This window comes from Hemicordylus capensis, chromosome 1 (assembly GCF_027244095.1).
Source record: "Hemicordylus capensis ecotype Gifberg chromosome 1, rHemCap1.1.pri, whole genome shotgun sequence".
NCBI lineage: Eukaryota > Metazoa > Chordata > Lepidosauria > Squamata > Cordylidae > Hemicordylus > Hemicordylus capensis.
In genome coordinates, this window is record NC_069657.1 from 226,387,615 (window position 1) to 226,405,560 (window position 17,946).

At 51.5% G+C, this 17,946-nt stretch overlaps 1 long non-coding RNA gene across 1 annotated transcript; it reads right to left on the reverse strand.

Moving 5' to 3' along the window:
• Window positions 1–13,768: 13,768 nt before the first annotated feature.
• On the reverse strand, window positions 13,769–15,535 carry LOC128340877 (uncharacterized). Its single transcript, XR_008314055.1, has 3 exons — window positions 15,438–15,535; window positions 15,094–15,143; window positions 13,769–14,554 (listed from the first exon to the last, which is right to left on the reverse strand). It is a non-coding gene; the product is annotated as an uncharacterized LOC128340877 (long non-coding RNA).
• Window positions 15,536–17,946: the final 2,411 nt, after the last annotated feature.

Genomic DNA, 17,946 nt, shown 5'->3' on the forward strand with positions numbered 1-17,946 from the left:
AGGCTGGGGTGGGGTGGGGGATCTGAAGCACAGCCGGAGCTTTGGTCCTCCCAGACCAGGACTGGCATCAATGACTAGCAGCAGCTCTGCAGACAGCAAAAATAACTTGGCCCAGGGCAGAAATCTCTTGTGGGGTCCTCCACGATGCATCAAGATGGTTCATGCCCTCCGGCATCCGGATGAGTCTCCCTTTCTGGCCTGGGGTTCTGGCGTGGCTTCTCCCTGATCCACCTTTTGTCCACAAGGGGGAAACGTTCTCGGATGGGGGAGCATTTGTTCACCTGAGCAGAGCCCACCCTGCGCCATGGGAAGGGGTACAGGTTGGTCAGCTCCATGGAGATGTGGGAACTAGGCCTGAGGCCGGGCCTGAAAGCCATGGGGCTGGGATGGGTGCTTTCCTGGATCTGAATGGGCGGAAGCCTGCAGAGCAAACCCTGGCCAGCCGCAGGGCCTGATTCCTTTCCTCCTCTCTCTTTTGCAGGATCAAACGGAGGAGAAGCTGGCCATAGTGACATTTGTACTTCACTTAACTATTTTCATTATATTATTTAGTATTATTTGCTTAATTTATGATTGCGTAGGAATGAGATATATAAAAACTTGTGCGAACCTACTCTTTGTGTATGTATTTGTGTTCTTACTTGTATTGATTTGCTGCTGCTAAAATGCAAATGCATTTGACCACCTCAGCCCTGTGGAAACACCTCCTGCTGGGGTCTCTTCCCCATATTTAAGGCACCTGTAGGTCCAGAGCAATTGCTCCTGTGGAAGGGTTTTTCCTTGTCTTTCTTCATCCTAGTTGGCCATCAGTCTCTTTTAGAATCTCTTTAGCGTTTCCCTCAGAGGTTGACAAGCTGCCTTGATGACGATCTTCTTTGATGCCCCTTATCATGGGCTTGTCTGTTGGAAAACTGAAGAGCAGATCTGAGTCGTGCAGAAATGCACTTGGCCCTGCTGAGACAGAACTGTTGCCTGGGATATGTTATTACATATATTTCTTCTTCGTATATATATCCAAGTCTTAACTGGTACAAACCTACTGTTTGTTCCTTTGTTTACATCTACTCCTACTTGTATCGATATGCTGTTGCTATAATGGAACTGCATCTGACCTGACCACTATTCATTATCGTTGTTGTTGATGTTCTTGAATACAATCCATGACTAAAAAAACATTTCCTTCCAGTATCTGTCTCATAGGAACATAGGAAGCTGCCATATACTGAGTCAGACCATTGGTCCATCTAGCTCAGGATTGTCTACACAGACTGGCAGCGGCTTCTCCAAGGTTGCAGGCAGAAATCTCTCTCAGCCCTATCTTGGAGAAGCCAGGGAGGGAACTTGATACCTTCTGCTCTTCCCAGAGCGGCTCCATCCCCTGAGGGGAATCTCTTGCAGTGCTCACACTTCTAGTCTCCCTTTCATAGGCATTCAGGGCGGACTTAGGGGACAAGTCATGCTTGCTACCACAAGACCAGCTTTCCTCTCCTCTCTCCTTTGAGGCTTATTGTACAATATGTCACCAAGGCCATACAAAACATTCTTCCAGGGGACTGACACCATGCAGCCCTTCTGGTTTGGAGTTGGGGGGAGCTTTCTTCCACCCTGGCTACTGTTTGAAAATGCCAAACAGCTTTTTAGCACTTCGCCCCTTGCACGCCCACACTGGAGCACTTTGGCATCAGATGCTTTTCTTCCCCTCTTCTCTTTTCAGGGCCAAAACAAAGACCCCCAAATCTCAGCACCCAGTCTTTGGCAGAGTCAGGCTCAGGTGCATTCTCTCCTTCAGAAAAGGTCCCAACTGTCACATTGAGAAGCCCTGAAAAGCAGTGCAGAGGAGGCAGGCAGGGCTGTCCCTGGCTGGGCTGTGGGGCTGTAGGGCTGTGGGGCTGTAGGAGCGAGTGGGACCTGGCTGGGCTGTGGGGCTGTAGGCTGTGGGGCTGTAGGAGCGATTGGGATCTCCTTCTCTAGCTTTGCTAGGCCCCGGAGAAAGGCAGTTTTCAGAAACCCCTATGAGGAAGCAAGATTCGACGCTTTAAAAATTCATGCCAGCCAATCTTAACAATGCATAGCCAACCCACTACTCTGTTGCCCTGCTAAAAAGCAGGATTTCCACCTCCTTGTTCTCCTGCAGCCAATACTGAGAGCCCGAGCAGTGGCATAGTGAGAGTTCTGGGGGAGACCAGGGGAGACCTGGGTTCAAATCCTCCTCTACTCAGCCCTAATGCTCACCCGGTGACCTTTGGCCAGATACTCAGTCTCTCTCATCCTAACCTACCTCACAGGATTGTTGCCAGAATAGAAGTGGGGAGGCAGAACCGTGCACACCATCCTGACGGAAGGGCAGGATATCAGTGGCATGACAAAATACATGCCTGTGGACATCCCAGATACCTATTTATGTTCAGTATTAGCCACATTGCGACCTCCAATGGAAGTATCGCTTGGGTGGTCAGTGCCAAAACAGAAGGAAAAGTCACCTACTTGCAATCAATTTAGGCGAAATACAGTATATGTCCCCCAATTGGGATTTCAAACTAGACAGCAGATTGGCAGACACACCAACATTCCGTCTCGCCCAGCACCGCCCAGCTCTGACTGGCAGCAGTTTCTCTTTCCGAAAGCACTGACTCTTGGTTCTTTTCCCTAGTTCCCTTTTCTTGATCTAAAATTGCTTCTCAAGCTTCGATGAGCCCTGTGGGGCATAGAAATATCGTTTCAGCAGCAGCACTATTACATATCTGTTTCGGAAAGAGATGCAATGCTCCTCATGGAGGCACAACTGGGACACCTGTGGGCAAGGTGGATTCAAGATAACCAGCAGATACGTCTCACCAGACTCTGAAGGAAAAGAACCCAGATGGGGGCTACTCCTCCAAACTGCCCCAATGTAACTCCCTGGAGCGGAATGTTCATGGACTCTAGGCAATTGACAGGCAACTAGCTGGGCAGAGCTCATGGGGCTCAGTGGCAAAGAGGGGAACAGTAGGCTGTAACTGAAAGAGCAGGCAATGTCTCCGCTTGCAGAATACTCCCTCACAGCAGTCACAACCCCTTCTGCTTCTGAGGGGAAAGGGGGTCTCAAACTTCCTCCTTGCACAGCCTCAAGGCATACCAGGGATATGCTGCAACCTTTTCTTGCGGACCTATACTTGCAAGAATCGATTTGGCATAACAAGTCCTTCCAGAAACTGGGGCCCATCCATGCTTGCTGTGTGAGATGGGTGTGGCACAATATTGACCCGGAAGGAGGAAGGGGCGGAGCTCAGGGGAAGATCACCGCTTGGGTCGGCTGGAAAAGACTCCTGCCTGAAATCTTGGAGAGCTGCTGCCAGTCAGGAAGGAAAAGACTGAGCTGGAAGGACCACTGGTCTGATAGGGCCACTTCCTAGGGATGAGTAGACAGGTCCAAGTCTGGAGAAACCCTGTTTGCTGAGAAGGGTGAAGGAGCTGTTGTCTCGACTGAGGGAGAGAAACACAATGCCTCCTCTACACCCATCTGCCCAGGGTCATCACTCCTACCCAACCTGCATTTCAAGTTGAAGAGAGTTCCAGGAATCACCACCACCAGGTGGCTATTTCACCACCAGACAGATGTTCCCAATGGCATCCCATTGAAAGGTGGTAGAGAAGTGTTGGTAGTCATAGCACTATCGAATTAAGGCTTTGGTGCGTCCAGAGGAGTGCCACGTAGAGGCTTTGAATCCCTGCAGTCACGGCTGGGTCTATTCCATGTGTCTCACGTGCTCACTGCATACAGTCTGGGAATCTAGCATGCATTGGGCTTTCTGCATCTCAGCAGAAAGAATGAAACATGAAGGTCCAAAGCTACCTTTGTCGCTTGAGACCGTTAAGCAGTTCAAGCGGATTTTCCAATTCCTGTCCCAAAACCCCACCCAGATGGTAATTAAGAGCCACTTACAGTTCCTTTCCCAGAGGCGGTTCCTGGACCATCCAAATCTGCGTATCCTGCCACCTGAAGAAAAGTGTAATTACTACATTATATTTATTGTAAATCAATAAAATTTATTTTTAGTGAGTTAATGAACTTAATTTAGACCTATGTCAACCGCTTTGGGAACTTGAGAGGCGGTATATAAAGATTCATCAGCTTTGTAGAATTACTACACGCAAAAGAGAAGCCCTTATTAAAAACTATAGGGGAGGGGGAGAGAGAGAAGAGAAGAAAGCTGGAAAATGGCCCATTATGGCTAGGAAGAGACCGTTTTCTCTACCTATGGAGTCTGGCAAGATTTTCCAGTCAGAACCAATATCACCCCAATGAATCACTGTAGTTTTGGAAACTCTCTACATGACTTGCTTTCTTTCTCAAAGGTTCTCCAGCTGGGTCCCCATATGCTCTTGGACTACAACTCCCATCATCACCCCTGAAGGCCACTGTGGCAGGGGATGGTGGAAGTTGAATTCAAATGACCTCTGGCAACCCAGGCTGGAGAACTCCTGCTCTAAGACAAGCAAAGCCAACTGGATTCCCACGCTGAAGCTCCCTAGGCTGATAGGTTCTGCAGGAGACCAGCATGGACAGAGCTGGATGTGCTAAGCCCTGTTTTAATGGGCTCCATGTTTTGAGACTTCAAATGCTTTTTAGTCTAAATAGAAGGTTTGAAGTAACGGCCAAAGAAGAGTTCCCTTGGAACCTTCAGACTTGCAGGAGGGAGCAACCAGGGTTTCCAGACAGCATAGAAGGTCACGGCATTGCTGACCGACAACACGATGGGAGAGATCAACTCTTTGGTACCCAAGCTGTCACTCTTCTAGAGAGGCAACCCATCATTTTCCAGGCAAAGACACACACAGTTCTAGACTGGATGGCACAGCAGCAGATAGGCCACATCATGCCACAACAATCAGGTCTGCAGCGAGGTTGCAAAGCTGGCAACCAGAAAAGACTAAAAAGTCTAAACAGGCATGTGTCTCGATGGGATGGGTGGGAAAGCGATGTCCTTTCCCTGCAGCGCCCCCATGCCCTGGGATCCTGGAATAGACACGTGGCCAATATGCCCAAGTCAGTCCATGAACCCCACCCCTAGAGCTTACCGTGCAGGGACGGAGAGGAACGTCACCCCCCATTTACGCTCGTGGGTTTCAGACGCTCCGGACTCATTCCAATTACTGAATGCCATGACCAGGGGCAAGATGTACTCTGAGTCTGCCGAGGATCTTGCCTCACATACTCAGCAGTCTCTCTTTTCAAGCGATTGCAGCCGCAAGGGGTGTGTAGTGGGCTGTCCTTAGGTTCAGCTTGTCAAATTACTGCAAAACCCAAAGCAAACCAAAATCAACACCAATCTTGCAACCACCATGAAACAGATTCTCTTCAACAATGACACCGACCCATTAGACAAGGACTCCAAAAACCAAGCAGGCAATAAGCAAATCCAAAAGTGCTCCTGCGCTTGGTTGCAGGACTGGGCCAATTGCTTGGGGCCAGAACTACCACAGACCTCTCATCCCAGATCTCCCTCTCTCTCGGCAAGGTTTTGTTTCATGAAAGCTTGCCAGATCAAGCTTTTGAAAACGATGCACGAGTTACAAGTTGCTCGGTCCCTTCGGAGAGCTCAGTGGGGCTGGCAGTTTCTGCTCTCAGCTAACGGCAGCGACATCTCCCCGAGAGAAGAGAAGAGCAGCCTTACTAGATCAGACCTAAGACCTCTCGAGTCCAGCCTCCCGTACCACACAGTAGCGCACCAGTGGAGCCCTCTGGGAAGCTCACCACCAGGAGATGACAGCATGCCTCCTCTCCTGCTGTTGCTCCCCTGGAGCTGCTATTCACAAGGGCCCTGCCTCTGAGCCTGGAGGTAGCCTCCAGCCATCAGGACTAGCTGCCACCGAGAGCCCCGCATGGATTGATGTCACTCTCTTTATATCCAAGGAGCCCAGTGTAGTGAACAGGGTTCTGCTTCCCCCCACAACCACCCTGTGAGGCAGGTTAGGCGGAGAGAGAAGTGACTGTCCCAGAGTCACCCAATGAGCCTCAGGGCTGAACGGAGATTCCATCTCCCTGCTCCTCGCCCAGCACTCTAACCACTACACCACGCTGGCTCTCCAAAGAACCCTTTTCACCCCAGAGGGAACGAGTTTCAAAGATGTTTATCGCCAGCACAATTAAATACATACATCAAAGATCATTTCAATGGAACTCTGAGAACTAGTTCTAATTGGAAGATTTGGGTTTCTTTTTGTAAAATGGTGCGCAGCTAGAATGAAGTACATTTCATCGTGACCATTCCTAGGAAGAGATGAGTTGCCCTTCTCTGCCCCTTGAGACGCAGAGGCCACTGCCATGTGTCCAGCTGAGCCCCTCTGGATTTGGGCTTGAGAAGGAATTCTTCAAAGTCCTACAATGTCCTGGGGGAAATGGAAAAGATGGAGGATTCACGAGGACTGGCTGGAGAAAGGACGCCAGCAGCTGCTCTTGCAGGTATCCACTTGGCTCAGAACAAGCTGCCTCTCCCAAGCAAAACTGCAAAGATGCTGCCTGACCAATTCTTCACGGATGCTTTCCAGGGCCGTTCTGGGGACCATCGTTCTGAGCCAATTCAGGGGTTCTGCAGCAGCCCACCAAGTGAAACAGCACACGATGCTCCTTCTTTCCCTTCACTGGAGGCTTCCCTAACTTGGGTCTCCCAAGTTGTCATGGACTCCCATCATACAAATCCTGGGCTGCCCCGGCTGGGAATCCCCACTCAGCTCATCAGGAAAACGGGCAGTCACAGCATGCTGTCCTGCAGGGGTCCGAGGACTGGGAGGGCTGCCAGGGGGTCCTCTTGCCCCGAGGTTGCCCCTCCCCAGGCTGCAGCCAGCTGGGTGCTGAAGCTCTGCATCCCCTTCTTCTCCTTCTCCCCAGCCTCGCACCGAGCACTCCCCTTGACATGGACCGGACAAGACTTCCATGAGACGGCTTCTTGGCAACTTGGGAGGGGACAGAAATAGCCACGAGCCAGTGACTGGAGTCGCCCCCACCGCACCCCCTGTTGTGTTTTTAGGAGAGCATGCACACACTCTTAGAAGGTGACAGTTGTGAGATGGGCTCCTCCAATCCCTGACTTGCATCCAGATTCAGTTCCTCATCATCTTTCTCATTGAAATGGGACATGTAAACCTGGCCCATAAATTTCAATGAATGTACTCATGAGTAAAGTCTGGATATCAGTCAGTGACTGGCGTCTCCTGTCTCATAACTGCCACATTTACGATCCACACACACACACTCAGTTGCTGCTATGGGGTACCTGAGCTGAAGTTTTGCCATGGGATGGGTACACTTCTTGTACAGGGTTGGGACCCCTGCTTGATAGAACTGTACAGAACATGATTCGGCGCATGGTGGCGCAGTGGTAAAACTGCTGCCCTGTAACCAGAAGGTTACAAGTTCGATCCTGACCAGAGGCTCAAGGTTGACTCAGCCTTCCATCCTTCCGAGGTCGGTAAAATGAGTACCCAGAATGTTGGGGTCAATATGCTAAACCGCTTAGAGAGCTCCGGCTATAGAGCGGTATATAAATGTAAGTGCTATTGCTATTGCTATTGCTATGTCACTGAATGCTCACACTTCAGGTTGTTTGGGCAGGAGGAAGGGAAGTGGGGTCTGTCTATCGCAATTAGAATTGCCTTGAGATCATTCACCTTACCGAGGATAATTTGTTCAGTGCTGTGTTGTGCCCCCAATGCCTCCTCCTTATGGTTAGGATCTGGTTTCACCTCAATTGCCGCTCCTGCTTGGCTGCATCTCTTGAGTTTTGGCTTCAATTGATCTTTCCCCCAATTGGTTTGGCAGCAGAAACACTGTCTGGGAGACTCATTTCCAACCTGCCGGAAAAATGATCCATCTCTGGGTGTCCCTCTCAATACTCGTTATCTCTGGGATACCAGAAAGCCAAGATGAATATATGGGACAGTGACCTGCAAAGAGACCTGAGCATGGCCCCAATGCTTTGGAATTCTTTGGAGAATTCTGCCCCCAGCAGGTTTACTGCTGTCCTGCTAGAGATTTTGCGCATCTCACTGCCTTGGCTCATCGGAGAGCCTTCTTCAGGCTGGCCTGCTACAAGAATGGGCAACCCTGGAGGGAAGATTGCGGGACATCCCTGACCCTGTGTCTCCGGGATTCAGCTATGAGCTCTTGCACTGTAAACACTCTCCTTATCCCACCGATTATAACCAATTATTATCATCCGGGTGGACCAGGTGAGTTTGACTTTACCTGTTGTGATCATCCTCATCAGACTGCGGGGCTCCTCCTTCCCCTGCTCTTCTGCTAGGGACAGAAAGAATCGTGGGCAGCTGCTCCTCTCAGTGACCAGCACAAGAGGAGGAAGTGGGTCCCCTCCTGAGCCCCCACCACCAGGGGATGGATGAGGCCTCTCCTGAGGTCTGTGGCGCCCGGCATCCTGAGTCCTTTCCCTGCCGGGCTCTGGCCTGCCCTCCAGGCTCTCCACTCAGGCAAGGATCCAACAGGCAGCAGCAGCCCCACAGCTGGGTTCGGCTGAACGGAGGGAGCGGTAGGGCAACGGTGCACAGACCGAGGAGGGTTCGCAGCCCCAGAGCACGTGGGGGCGGCCGCCAGTGGGGCACCCATCATGGGCTGCAGAGCTCTTTTCCTCCCGGCTTTGGCTGCTGCTTGCTGCTGAGCCCCCCTCCTCAAGGCAGCTGTCCGGCAGGTGGGGCGGGGCGAGCAGGGAGCCTGAAGCGGGGATCGCTCCGTCCTCCTCCCTCCGCCCAGCTTCTTTGCTGCTGCTGCCGCTGCTCACCTCGCAGGGGGGTGTCCGAGTGGGCTGGGCTGGGCGGCGAGGAGGGAGGGAGCCCGGCACGGCCAGCCCCGCCTTCTCCCCACTGCCCCGCCCTCTCTTGGCTGCTCCTCCGCCCCACCTGGCAGAGGGGGAAACAAAAGAGCAGCCTCCGCACCGGCCCTCCCCAGAGAGAGGCGGGCCGAGCGGGAGTCTCCCTGGGGTCTCCCCAGGGGCGTAACTAGGTTGGAGTGGGCCCTGAGACAAGATTCTTAAATGGCCCCCCCCGCCGAGAAATTTAATAATAATAATAATAATAATAATAATAATAATAATAATAATAATAATAATAATTTGATTTCTATACCACCCTTCCAAAAATGGCTCAGGGCGATTTACAAAGAGAAAAAGGTGCCTCTTTGCCCAGTAAGCAGGGGGCTTTTCTTCTCACATTTCTGTCCTTATTCAAAACATACAAAAAACAGATGTACAAAATTGAGCAAATGAGAAGAGAAGAATTATATGGGAGTAAAACCTTTTTTAAAAGGAGCCAGGAAGCGCATCTTTGGAGGCTCAAATGGATACCTTTCAGGCACAAGTATTTCCAAGTCAAAAATTCCTTTTTCATATGGTGTATTTGCAAAACCAAGGATTTGAGCTTGAAGTTCATCTAAGCGACTTCCAGTCTGCCAGCAAGTAATACCCGGTGGTGGCTCTGTGGACAGCAGATGCAGCTCCCTTTTCAATCGTGAAGCTCTCTGCATTGTGCTCCGTTTTCGAAGTAGAGCTCGAAGAGCGGAGCCGAATGTGCTCAGGGGCGTAGCAAGGTTGGAGTGGGCCCTGAGAAGAGATTTTAAAATGCCCCCCCCCAAGTCCAGGGCCTCCACACACCCCAGGCTTCCAAGGATTTAAGTCTGATATTTCAAAATAAGTATGCTGCCAAGAAATACATTTCACTGAAGACACACACACACACTTCACAATAGATAGTGATATACATTGAATACTATATATTTGTGCTACTTTTCATGCATAGAACACACTAGAAACACGAATGATTAAAATGGGCCCCTTGCTGCAGATTAGCAAAGGAGACTTTCAACCATGCAGGGTGAGCCTATGTCTGTTTTCTCAGAATTCTGAACCAATTCAGTCAAGTTTGATTCCAGGAGGTTTTTCACAAGAGGCTTTGAAAGCCCTTTAACACACATCTCCTCTGGAATGGAGGTGCTGCATTCCCATGTTGGCCAGATTGACCCTAAGGGGAAAAAACATAAAAACACAACACATGCGTCACAGTTCTCACTCATGTCTCAGTTCTCACTCAGACCTGGGGTGCCAAACAACTTGAACATAAGTGTATTTATGAATGAATGAATGAATGAATGCATGAATGAATGAATGAATGAATGAATTAATACATAAATAATTTTGTTCCAGAAGTTTTTGTAACTTCCTGCCATGAAACAAGCCACTTATAGGGCTTTTTAGAGGGTTTTTTGAAGCCAGCACATTTCCCAATCAGTTTTAAATGAAATATTCAGAGACTTCTCCGTCTCCCCACCCCCCATCCAAGCCCTATGGCAAGCAGATCCCTACCTGTAGGGGGTGGGGGGGGGTGGGGGGAACCACATCAAGGGATTCCTCTTCTCCCTGGCCAAGGCTGAGCTGTCTGGCCTGGGAAGAGGGTCTGCTGCAGAGAGCTGTGGCGGCCACTCGGACTGCCAGCCTTCTTCCTGGGGCTGGCCAGCCTACTCGAATCCAGGCTTCACGGAGGCCTACACGGAGGCCTCCCTGCAAGCCCCCCCACCCGCCCATCAGCTGAGAGGCGCCCGGGAGAAAAGCAGCCTGCCTGCTGCTGGGATGGCCGACCAGGAGGAGGAGCAGGAGAGGGGGCCAAGAGGGCCAGTGGCTGAAGGGTCTGGGGGCTGGGCAGGGGGCAATGGGGAGTCAGGTGAGGGGTCTCTGGGGGGCCCCTCAAGGCAGGGGGCCCCCGAGACGACTGCCTCCCCCTGCCTCATGGTAGTGACGCCCCTGGGTCTCCCTCTTAGCCCCCCCATTGCAGAGGGCGGGGCTCTCAGGACGGGGGGTTGTGCTCTGTGGGGGGCGTGGCTCCCCCTCCTTCCCCTCCTCTTTCTCGGGGGTCTTGTCTCCCACTCCCGTGAGGGGCCGCCTGACCGGACTGAGAAGGGGGCGTGGCTTCCTTCCTCCTCGTGCGGGGATGTGCCCCGCCCCCTGAAGCCCCGCCCCCTCCCACCCCCACCCAGCCTGGGCAACTGGCTGCGAAGAGGGAGGACGCTCTAACTCCTCCTCCCGGGGCCGAGTTCCCGCCCCGCTGGCTCCTCCCATTGCCCCGCCCACCCCAGCTTGGCCTCGGCTGCAGCAGCCCCTCCCCTCCTCATTCTCCTCCTGAATCGGCATCGTGCAATTGATTCTTCTCATTATTCCAAAGGGAGGGCTCGCCAGTTTGAAAAGAAACACTGCTATTTTTCAGTATGCAGAGCCAGAATTCTTTCTCTCTTGCCTTTTGTGAATGCATTTTTCAGAGGGGAAAGCAAGGAGATTTCTGGTCCTGCCATGGCCTCTTCCACCAGAAGGTCTTTGCAGAGCTCTTATGGCTGGGATTCTCCGTGTTGGCCATCTGGGAATGCGAGAACCCCAGATCTCCTGTGGCCATTGTGGCTGGGGATTATGGGAGTGATGGTCCAACAGTGTCTGGGGACCCAAGTGGGAGAACCCTGCTTTGTGGGGAAAGAGCATAAGCACAGACCCCATTGGATCTAGGCCACATTTGGCTGGATATTCCAGCATCAGCCAGCAGGGGGTGCTGGACTGAAGAGTTAATACAACTCTTGGAGGAGAATAATGCAGGTCTGGTAGAGGTGATGCCATTGGCCAGATGAGGAGGGCAGATGAGAAAGCCTGTTTCTCTGGGTCAGCACCAACAACAGCTCCACGGCTGTACCAGGGAACCCATCCTTGATTTCACTCCTTCTCCCTTCTCGGCATCCAAGGTTTCTCCTGTCTGTCCTCTCACTCCTACCAAGCTGCCCTATCAGACCACTGGTCCATCCAGCTTTTCAGGAAGACGCTTTCCCAGCCTTCCTGGGGATGCTGCCGGGGATGGAACCTGGGACCTTCTGCCTGCAAGGCAGATGCACTCCCACTCAGCTACAGCCCTATGATCCCCCAATGCTTGGTCCATCTAGCTTGGGATGGGCTACACTGACAGGCAGCGGCTTTCCCAAGGTTTCCGGCAGGAACTCTTCCCCAGCCTACCTGGAGAATACAGCAGGGATGGGATCTGGGACCTTCTGCATGCCCAGAGGCACCACTGAGCTAGGACTCCATCCGCTCGACCACTGAGCTACGACCTCATCCCTTCCAGCTCCCGGAGCAATCTTTTCGCATACCCATCTCACACAGCAGCCATGTCTGGGCCCCGGCTCCTTGAAGCACGGCCTTCTGCCAAGTGAAGCTTCCCAGCACGCAAGATCAATTGGGAATACCCTGCTCTATGTGCCAAGCCCTGTTGAAGTTCAATTGTCGTGCACGCAGGACGGGGCCTTCTCTGTGCTGGTTTTGGGGAAGGTCTGGGGAGGGTGGGGAGGGGAAAACACATCCTTTGCCCACCAGAACTCTGGAAGTGTCCTTGTCACTCCAAACAAGGGTCCTGCCCCACGCGGGCTGCAGCCTTGGATGGCCTCGTTAGGGACTGGGGAGACCCTGTGGCAGCCTCTTCCTCCCCCAGATATGTGGTGCATTCCGGCATATGATGTGGTTTTGCAATTCATTCTAATTTCTACAGCTATTTTGAAGAGACTCGTTTTTTCGTTTCTTGGAGGGTGCATGGCCGTCCCTCACCCCCACACCACATACCTTTCTCCCCATTATCCACATGATTAGGGCAACCCTGGTGCTTTATTCTGCTTTGGGGTTTGTTTGTTTTTTACACCATCCATTTCTAATAGAAATAACCACACTGCAGTTACCCAGAACTTGCATGTGCGCAATGAATGCAGGCCAGTGTTTAACCTAGACCCAAACCACAGACACTTCTCCTGCGCAGAGATCTCAGGGAGGTTTCTCCGGCTGAATCTGGACAAAACAACCTGCCAGATTCCCTGAGCCTGACTCTCTGCCCAAGATTGGGTGCTTGAATTTCGGGTCTTTGTTTTGCCGGTCCAAAGAGAAGAGAGGAAGAAAAGCATCTGATGCCAGAGTGCTCCGGTGTGAGTAAACAAGGGGCAAAGTGCTAAAAACCTGTTCGGCATTTCCCAACGGCAGCCAGTGTGGAAGAAAGCTCCCCCCATTCTAACCCAGATGGGCTTCATCATGTCAGTCCTTCCGGAGAATGTTTTTTATGGCCCTGTGCTTTACCTTGAGTGACATACCATACTATGAAGCCTCAAATGAGAGACATACTGGAGGAAAATGTTTTTGGTAATGGATTTTATTCAAGAACAACAATACCTTATTAATACTAATAGTAATAATAAATAAATAATGAAGTATATTGAGAGAAACAAGTCTATAAAACCTGGGCACAAAGATGTCCTTAGAAATTAAGCAGGCTTCACCTCGATATTAGCATAGGAACCAATTCAGTTTCTTCACATTTGGCTTCATGCCCACAAAGACCACCTTCAAGGACATTGATGAACCTGCTCAAACTGATCCTTTCTGTGCTAGTAAACCAGCTTTCTTTTTGAAAAGACTTATACAGGTACGATAAAAAGTGTGGATGGTCAACAAGGATGAAGACATAGAAGCAAGTCCTTTGGAACTACTTGCTGCTTTAAATATGGTGAACCAATGGCAGCGGAAGGCAATTTCACAGGGGTCAGGTCAAATGCTGTTCCAGTATAGCAACAGCATATCAATCCAAGTAGGAGTAGACGTAAATAAAGAAACAAAGAGTAGGTTGTCCCCAGACCCCAGCCCAAGAAGACACGTAGACTTTTGATGGGTGAAAGGACCACAATTTTATTAAAGAAACAACAGACCTGGCGGACTAGAATGCCAGGTGATTAATCACCCTTAGAGAACAGTGCGAGCCTCTAGGCTCAGGCTAGGACTCTAACGTCCTACCCATCGCCTCACTGGGCGACACACCCTGGCTCAGGAAACAGGCAGGTACGCCCCGCCTAATTCCTTCAGAGCCAACCGCCCCCTTTAGAAGAGGGGATCTGGATACTTCAAGGTCTTCACCCACCCTGGACTGCACAGCCCAAAGGTTGGTGAAGTCCTGAAGCAGGTTTCATGGCAATCTATTCTCCCCGTGCCGCACAGGCCTCAAAGGAGCAATTGACCAATCAACCTTTAAAGATCCAAGGGTGCTCAGTGATATTCTAACCATCAACTTACCCCTCAGCCCGCACTGTTACTGCCAACTCTAACTCTAACTAAACACCTGAGTACAGAACGGAGTAGGCGAAAAAACCCCCAACGGTGGCCAATGCGTTGAGAGCAAAAAATTCCTACTCGGCCCCCGCAGGCGACCAGCCGCTAGACCCGCTCTGCATCAGGGAAGGAAGGGAGGGAGGGGATTGCCAAGGCAAAACTGAAGAGCTTGGGGCATGGATCGGCCGATTACGGCCCAGACCACGCCTCCAATTTCAAGGGAGCCAATCGGCCCGCTTCTTGGGCCTCGTGCGGGGCAGGGCTGGGACAAACTCCCTCCCCTCCGCACGAGGCCAAGGGGAGGGGGATTTTGTACAAGTTGACTTGGATCTATAATAACAAGAAGTATATGTAATAACATGAAATACAAACGTCACTAGTGCCAGATTCTCCTCCGTTTGATCCTGCAAAAGAGAGAGGAGGAAAGGAATCAGTCCCTGCGGCTGGCCAGGGTTTGCTCTGCAGGCTTCCGCCCGTTCAGATCCAGGAAAGCACCGATCCCAGCCCCATGGCTTTCAGGCCTGGCCTCAGACCTAGTTCCAACATCTCCGTGGAGCTGACCAACCTCTACCCCTTCCCATGGCGCAGGGTGGCCACTACTCAGGTGAACAAATGCTCCCCCATCCAAGAACGTTTCCCCCTTGTGGACAAAAGGTGGATCAGGGAGAGGCCACACCAGAACCCCAGGCCAGAAAGGGAGACTCGTCCGGATGCCGCAGGGCATGAACCACCTTGATGCATCGCGGAAGACCCCACAAGAGATTTCTGCCCCGGGCCAAGTTATTTTTTCTGCCTGTGACCCTGCAGAGCTGCTACTAGTCGTTGATGCCAGTCCTGGTCTGGGAGGACCAAAGCTCTGGCTGTGCTTCAAATCCCCCACACAACCCCGGCATTCCTTTCGAGGTGGAGATTAACACATCAGGAAAGCTTCAAACAAAGTTACCTTGGGCCTTCTCCTGGATCATATGGCCTTTTCCTCTTCCTGCTCTTCTTCTAAAGGTAGAAAAGAGAGAGACATGAGGATGTCATCCCAGACAAAGGATTCATGAGTGAAGATGAGTTTTAATGGCTGCACAAGGAGAGGGTCTTCCCTGACCCTGCCCTTTTTCAGAGGAGATCCTTCAGGAAAGAAATGCTATCCTGTCTTGCCTCTTGTTTCCCACCCTGGACATCTGCTGCCTCTGGGAAGCCCCCAGGCCAGAGGTGAAGGCCTGCCCCTTCCCCTGCCGCGGCTCCCTGCAACTGCTACTTAGGGGCATCCTGCCTCTGAGCCTGGAGGTGACCTACAGCTGTCCAGACTAGTGGCCATGGATAGGCCTGTCCTCTGTGAAATGGCCAGAGTCCCCTTTAAAGCCCTCCAAGCTGGTGGCCAGCACCGCATCCCGTGGCAGAGAATTCCCTAGATTCATGATACACTGTGTCCAAAAGGACTCCCTTCTGCTGGTCCTGAATGACTTGGCAATCATTTTCATGAGATGGCCACTGGTTCCAGTCTTATGGGAGGGGAAGAAATTCTTCTCGCTCTCCACATTCTAGACACCATCATTTGATAAACCTCGATCATGGCTCCCCTTCGTTGCCTTCTCCCCTCAACTAAAAAGCCCAGATGTGGAAACTGAGCCTCATAAGGGAGGTGCTCCAGCCCCATGATCCTCTCGGTTTCCTCCTCTGTACCTTTCATACCTCCAGAATGTCCTCTGAGAGATATGGTGACCAGAACTGTACAGAGTATGACTCCAAATGTGGATGTCTCAAGGGGTGATGATATTAGCAGCTCTGTTCTCAGTCCCCTTCCTGGTGAACCTTTGCATGGAAATTGTCCTTTTCACAGCTGCTGCACACCGAGGCGACACTTCCCAAGAGGCGCTTCCTCCACACTGACTCCCTGGTCTTCACCAAGGCATGCAGACTTTGAAAATGGAGTAATCTGCACTTGTGCTTGGAAGGAGCTGCTGTCCTCTTCCAAGGGGGCAAGGTGTCCCCGAGGCGCCCACCAGACCAGCTCTCACCTCCTCCCTACTTTCCAGACTGCCAAGGCCCTACTGGGGCCTGCCTTAGACAACCCACACGCTTCCACAAAGAGGCAGAGCGCAGGGAAAAGCTTGTCCCAGAGAACTTGGTACTCCGTTTACTTCTGATTTCCTCACCTCATTCATCTTACGGAAGCGTTTCAATGTCTCGAACCTCCCTTTCTTTTTTAAAAATGTTGTTGTGGGGTCGAGGCCACAGGTAAGGCAGACCTATTGGTTTTGGGGAGCCTGGTGGAATAAAAGAGCCATTCGTCAACCAAGACAGAGACTAGAAGTTTGGGCACTGTAAGATATTCCCCTCCGGGGAAGAGAATGCTGCTCTGGGAAGAGCATCTAGGTTCCAAGTTCCTTTCCTGGCATCTCCAAGGTAGGGCTGAGAAAGATTCCTTCCTGCAACCTTGGAGAAGTTGCTGAAAGTCTGTGTAGATAATTCTGAGCAAGATGGACCAATGGCCTGACTCCGTATATGGCAGCTTCCTATGTTCCTAGTCTGTTATATACATGAAATCAATCATCATCATAACTGCAGGAGCACTTGAAACCCAGAAACAGAAGCAACCAGAGATCCCCTGCATGTATGGAAACTGAAGAGGAAGGAAGATGAAGTTTGAAGCTAAGCCAGATCTTGCAGTAGAGAATGGGAAGATAGAGAGGCATTGAAAACGTTTGAGAGATAAATAAGTGTCTCCAATACTGGTTGAGAAATAGGGGGCTATACTTCAAACATGTGGGCAGATGAGGTCTGTGGCATTTCTTTTGAGAAAGAGAGAGGGAGGGAGGGAGAGATGCCAAATTCTGCCCCAAAGAACTAGAGTGCCCAGGATTCCCTGGAAAGGGAGGTTGCTCACCACAAAGTAGGGTCGGGTTGGGTCGGTCCTGCTGGTGGACAGAGCTGGAGTTTCCAGTGGAGGCTGGTTTCAAGATTCACCAATCAAGAGCACAGTACAGAAGGAAATACAAAAACAAGGTGATATTCTCAGAGATTTGGCAGAATTTGAAAGATTAATCACTCAAAGGCCGAGCACTTCTTGGGTCTCATATACAAACTGGAGATACGTTCTCCTGGATGGATTCAAGGGCAGGAAGAAAGGTGTGAAGAGGGTCTACTGGGATCTACCAGGGAGCCGTGAGCTTCCCAGGCCATGGTGGAACATGAGGATGGCCATGTTGGCTTGGAAAAGGAGAAGCTGCTAGTACTCTACCCAGTCTAGGCACACCCGTGCTGGAGGGGCAATGCTTCCCACAGGGTGGAGGTGGTGCTTTTGTGCTGGGACTGGGAGAGTATGGAGGGGGCCCCCAATCTCCTCCTGCCCACACCCAGTTCCAACGGCACCCAGGCCAAGACCCCCTGAATTCTGCCTTAGCCAAGCCATACAATTCAGCTAAGGGGCTGAGCGCAGGGAAAAACTTGCCCCATTGCTCTTGGTTCTCAGTGGGGGTCTGTGTATTTCTGATTTCCTCACCTCAGCCAGCTTGCGGAAGCGCCTCAGGACTTTTGCTCGGCCCACCTGCTGTAAGTGCACTGCTCTCCGGTTACGGCCACAGGACAGATTGGGGTGGTTAGGGTCTGTCTCCTGGGGGAACAAAAGAGCCATTTGCCAGCCACGTCAGAGTCAGGTTTACACATGTAATTCTTCGTTGTTGTTCTCATCATCATCATCTCCACCACCACCTGGAAAGGGAGGGTGCTTACCACAAAGTAGGGTCGGGTCCGTTCGGCCTTGGTGGTGGACAGGGCTGGAGTTTGCAGTGGAGGCTGGTTTCAA